General features: G+C 60.0%; 1 long non-coding RNA gene across 1 annotated transcript in view; it reads right to left on the reverse strand.

Moving 5' to 3' along the window:
- LOC117798154 overlaps nt 1-3,210 on the reverse strand; it is a 14,367-nt gene extending 11,157 nt beyond the window's left edge. The window contains exon 1 of the long non-coding RNA XR_004622849.1: nt 2,880-3,210. This is a non-coding gene — a long non-coding RNA (uncharacterized LOC117798154). The remainder of the gene's footprint in view (nt 1-2,879) is intronic.
- Nucleotides 3,211-5,326: the final 2,116 nt, after the last annotated feature.

Below are 5,326 nucleotides of genomic sequence, written 5' to 3' on the forward strand. Positions count from 1 at the left end.
GCGTCCTGGGGAAACAGCACATCTCACGTCATCTCCGAACTGCCCCGACGCTTGCAGAAAGCCAAAGAGGGGGGTATGGTGGACAGAGAGAATGCAGAGGGTCCAAAGATGGGTCCCTCATCTGGGGTCACGCAGGTGCAAACAAGGCGCTAAGTGCCCAGTACATTCAGCCAAGGAAGAGCTTCCCGCAGGACCGAGAGCCGAGACTGCAACCCGAGCTCGCTCGGGAATGTAAATGGATGACATTTATTTAGGACCGTTCCCCGGTCCTCACTGTGAGCTAATGGCCGCTTCATACACTTCCTGTTAGTTAATAGCGTATAATCACCCCCACAGGCCCCACGGGCCCCACAGGCCCCACCGGCTCACGAAGCAGGTGCTGTCCTGCTCTTGCACAGGAGGAAACCGGCTCTGCATGCCGACGTCGCTCGCTGAGGCCCGACCCACCTCTCACGTGGACTCCAGGGCTGGGTGGGCGTCCCAAGCCCTGGCTTTGACTCCGGCTGTCAGAGGACAGTGAGCCAGAAGGAGCCACATGGCGAAGCCCAGTGAGCACTGAGCGGGGTGTAGACACTGGAGTTAGCATCTAGGTGACAGAGCCCGGGCACTGCCCCAGGGGCACAGGACTAATCTCAACTGCCGTGAATCGTAAGAGGAGAAAAGGCAACAGCAGCGGAACGTGAGGACGTCTCGATGCTTCCTGACCTGCCCCAGACAGGGTGGCCGGAGCCTCCCCACACCTGTGCACCCCAGGAAGGGGCTCAAGGGACATGTCCAGGGCCACGAGAGCTGGGGTGTCTCCTGAGTCAGCAAAGAAGACACCTTAGCAAGGGTGCACGGAGGTGGGGGGTCGTTCTAGCCAGGCTCGCCGGCCGGTGGGGTGGAGGCTGGAGTGGACCCCACCTGTCGGAGCTGCTGACCCCCTGAGGCAGGGTCCTCCCAGTCTGATAAAGGACAACGAATCGCCTTCCTGCTTTCTATCACGGGAGTGGCGGGATACATGCTGCGCTCCTCAGGATGACAGCACATGTGTGCAGGAGGCGTAAACCAAGTGTCCGAGTGGAGGGGCGCGGAAGGAGTCCTTTCTCCCGAGAAAACGGGAGACCTGCTTCAGGCCGGTCTTCCTGGTCTTTCCTGCTCCTGCTGGGACTGGAGTCAGCAAGGACTAAGCAGGTAGATGCCCAGAGGGGGCGAGCCCAACAGGCTGAGTCTGGGACCCACCTGGAGAGGCCTGACTGGCACCTCTGTGCAGGGATGCAGCCCACCTGCTCACACACGCCTGTCCCTTCTCTGGGGCCCTGCGCTCGTGGCCCATTTCCACCTGCACCACACCTTTTACCTCATTCCCTCAGCTTCCCCCTCCAACCTGCTGTCAGGAGGCCTTCCTATCTGCCCCTCCGCTGAGCGTTTGCACAGACAAATCTCCAGAAATTGCACACAGACCCTGCCCCTTGTGTGCACCCGCAGCGGCTTTCCCGCCTAAATGCCACAGGACCCCTGGCAGCTCCACACCGACAGGCTGCAGGGGAGGGCTGGACCCCGCATCCTTTTCCATCTTGTTTGGACCTATATCTGCAAAGAAGCAGAAGGACCAAAGGTCCGTGAGAACAAAGACGTCCATGGAAATGAGACAAGGGGATTCAGGAAGGTCGAGCAAGAGAAGGCATCACAGTTGAAGAGAAAAATACCAGCTTCCATAAAGAGTTCAGGACAGTCACCCTGGCGGGAAGCGAGCGGATGGGAGATGTCCACGGAAACACCAAAGAGCCCACTTCCCCCTCCTTAGCCCTTCTCCAATCGGATGCATTAGGGACCACGGCATGGCCTCCCTCCTACACCCTTCATGACCGCATGGCGCTTCCCACTGTGGTAACTGAAATCTGTGATTTGGCCTTGATCAGTAAGGACGGTGAAGATTTATACATTCAGTTTTCCCAAGAGGGCAGGAAAAAGCAGGGATCTACGCCGAGCTTTATTCGGACCCCTTCTAAAGGAAGCAAACCCATCAGAGGAAATAGATCAGCAATTTTGTTTTCCCCTTGGGACTCACACCAGCAAGTCTGCAAACGGAAAATGCAGTCAGCACCACCAGAGTCTTCACAGCACTCCACTGCAAAGCTGGTGTCCGTCCTGTAGCTATTTTAAAACCTGCCTCAGGGTGGGGAGTACCTGCCTGAAATCGTCTTGGACTTAATTTTGCACGATGATGTAGCAAAGTGTGTCAGGAGGAGAAAAGAAAATGCGAGCAAAGGAGAAGAGGCCCTAAGAGGGACCCAGCACCGGTCTCCGAGAAGCATAAAGCACAGGGCTGGAGGCAGAAGCCAGAAAGGAGCGGGTGTGAGTGCGGGTGTGGACGTGCTATCCGGAGAGACCACAGGGAAGCCGGGGCGTGAGAAGAGGCTCAAGGCTGTGATTACAGCCCCTGGGGCCCAGTGCGGACGTGGCCTTGTGGAGGCTTCTCCTTTGCTGGGGTGACAGTTGCCCTGAGCGTGACCTTTCTGTGGCTCAGCCCACGGCCAGGCCCACCCCACCCATTCCTTCCCTTCTCCCCGTGATGTCTGGCACAGATGAGGAGCCAAGGCAGCGAGGGCATAGGGTCAGCCCAGGCCAAAGCCACGGTTTCTGACAGCACACTCGCCTATAGGCACACACACTCACACACACACATCTGATCTGGCCACAGCCCGGACCCAGCTCATGGGCCGACGTGGACGCTGCCACGGAGAGGGCTGGGCTGGCAGCCTGGGCCGCTCAGATGTCCTGGCCCTGAGCCTGGTCCAGCTGAGACCCTCGAAGGTGCCCTGCCTCATGCAGCCCATTTCACGTTACAGCTGCTGTGACCTCAAGAAACCAGTTTCTTCGAAAGCTGAGCTGCTTACTTTTTATGCTTTTGTACAAGTTCTGTAACACAGAGCCAGTCAGAGCTGGTTTTCAGCGGCGTCTTCTCCCTGCAGAAATGCCCGGTCCCCCAGCACGTCACTCTTTCTTCTGACAGGGAGCACAGCCGGATGGCGCAGGAGCCTCGCGGCCCAGCAGGGCTGCAGCCGTCCCCGGACGGCCACGTGAGCACGTGGCGGCTGCTCCCAGGGTAGTCCTCTCAGACAGCCACGTTTCTGCTGACATCATGATCCCTTCTCCCTGAGAGTCAGAAAGTGGGAGAAAGGTTCCTTTCCATACCTGTAGTCCGCTGGGTTCAGTTTTGGGGGAAGTGCCCCCATCCCTCCCTTCCCCTACAGGTGTGCTTGCACTCAGCCAATCACACAGTGGCTGCCTCTCTCACGCGCAGACGCCCTGCCGGCCCCGGGGACTCGCGGTAAACACGGTGCCGGCATGGTCGGGACACCGGTCCGTTCAGCGTGTGACCCGGCTCAGAGCAAGGCCTGCATTCCTGCCGCGTGGCCAGTCTCGCAGCTCGGCTCCTGGAGCAGCCCTCCAGAGAGGCCCGTGCATGCGTTTCAGCCGGCTGCAGTCAGTACCATCGAGGTGCAGAGGTGGAAGGGTCTTTCTCCCTCCGCCTGGTGCAAGCACGCAGAGTGCGCATGTGTGCGTGCGTGTCAGCGTGTGGGGGGGCGGGGGGACGGCAGCACCCAGCCTGCAGGAAGGGCAGCCCAGCCAGGACAGTCCCTGTTGCAGACCGCATGGGGTCCTCCAGAGCGGCCCGGCTCTCACTCAGCACGTTTCGTCCCAAATCCTTCTGATTTTACCCTACTGAGGGCTGAGCTTTTACACCAAAATCCAAGAAGCTATTCCTTTGTCCTTGCTTTCTGCTGACATGCTTGCCTCCCAAGGCACCCAGCCCACCTGCTTGAAAAGAAGGAAGAGCAAAGCGGTGAGCGGCGGCTGGTGGGTATGGAGGGGAAAACTCGGATTACATCTCAAGCCAGGTCACCTGGAGATTACACCATATCTGATGCTCCCCGCCTTTCTGATGGGCTCATTCTGCTCTCTCGTTTGCTCTGTAGCTTGTCCTGGGATGGGATTTGGGTGTCCCCACCTGGGCCCTGATGAGAGGAGCTGGGAGCTCTCAGCATCTGAAGCCCAGGCTGGGGTCCGCTGTGGGTCTGAGTGGGGGCCCTCCCTTGCCTGGTGCTGAATGTGCAGCAGGGTGCGGTGGGAGAGGGTAGGGCTGTGACCCTGCTGCCCTGAGTGCAGACAGCTGCTCCAGCCTCTCGGGTGTCTGGTCTAGAGGCTGGGCCCTCAGCCTGCAGCTCCTACCAAGTGCCCCAGCCTCTGGGCTCCTCCCAGCGGGGGAAGGCTGGTCTGGCTCTTCCTGGTGGCAGCAGCCCTCAGACCGGAGACCTGGTGAGTCAGCACGTCCGCCGCTTCTCCCGCCCACATGCTCTACGACAGAGCCCTGCAAACACAGAGCTGTGGACACCAGGGAAAGCCTCAGGGCCCTGGGCCTGCCGGGGTCAGGGGTGATTGTCCAGGCCCCGAGCTCAGACTCAGCACCTCAGGCAAGTAAGGCAGGATGCCACCAAGAAGGCCAACTGGGCTCCACTGCCACCGCCCTGTGCATGGACCCTCAGAGCCCAGGACAGCAGAGAGGCGACCTGAGGAGGGCCCAGTCCCTGGGTGCCACTGGCTCCACTGGGCTCTCCACATCAGCCTGGACTGCGGAAGCAGATTCTTCCTACACAAGCCTTGGGGGACTGGCTGGCACTTGAGGTCTTGGGAGATAAAAGAGGCAAATACTGCCGATGATTTAGTTCTCTCAAATACACAGAGAACGAGGGCCATCAGCTCATGGAGCAGCCTGCAGACTTTGGATCCCCCCCACCAAGTAAGTGCTTCGTTTTGCTGTGCGGAACAGTCTGTGCTCGTCAGAGGGTGGCCAAGCACCGGCTCTGCTGACCCGAACCCTGGAGGGTCTCCCGGGACCAGGGTCAGACCCCACTGGCACTGCACGGCCTGCAGGAGCAATGCGCAGGGGCCAGGGGTCTGCTCTCCGGGGTTTCCTTCTGAGCCCCCGTCCACTCAAGAACTTTCCACGTGCCTGATGCAGACTCCCCGCATCCCTTAGGGTTCTGACCCAGAGGCCCCGTCCTGCTGCTCCAAGTCCCCCTGAGGTCACCTTCTTGTAGACTAGCACTCCCATGCTCCTGTCGCTGTTGCGGATGGAGACTGGCCACCGACAAGTCAGCAGGAGCCCTGACTGGCTTTCCAGGAGCAGAGGTTCGAGTGGGACCTGGAGAGGGGGCAGCTGGACATGCACACTCTGGGGCTACAGGGGAACCCCTCCTCCTGCTGCCCCAGAGCTCACAGGGCCCAGCTCTGGCCTCGTTCTGGGGTCCCACCCAGTGGAGACTGCCGCTGCCTCTGCCCA

Source organism: Ailuropoda melanoleuca, unplaced genomic scaffold, assembly GCF_002007445.2.
Source record: "Ailuropoda melanoleuca isolate Jingjing unplaced genomic scaffold, ASM200744v2 unplaced-scaffold2709, whole genome shotgun sequence".
NCBI lineage: Eukaryota > Metazoa > Chordata > Mammalia > Carnivora > Ursidae > Ailuropoda > Ailuropoda melanoleuca.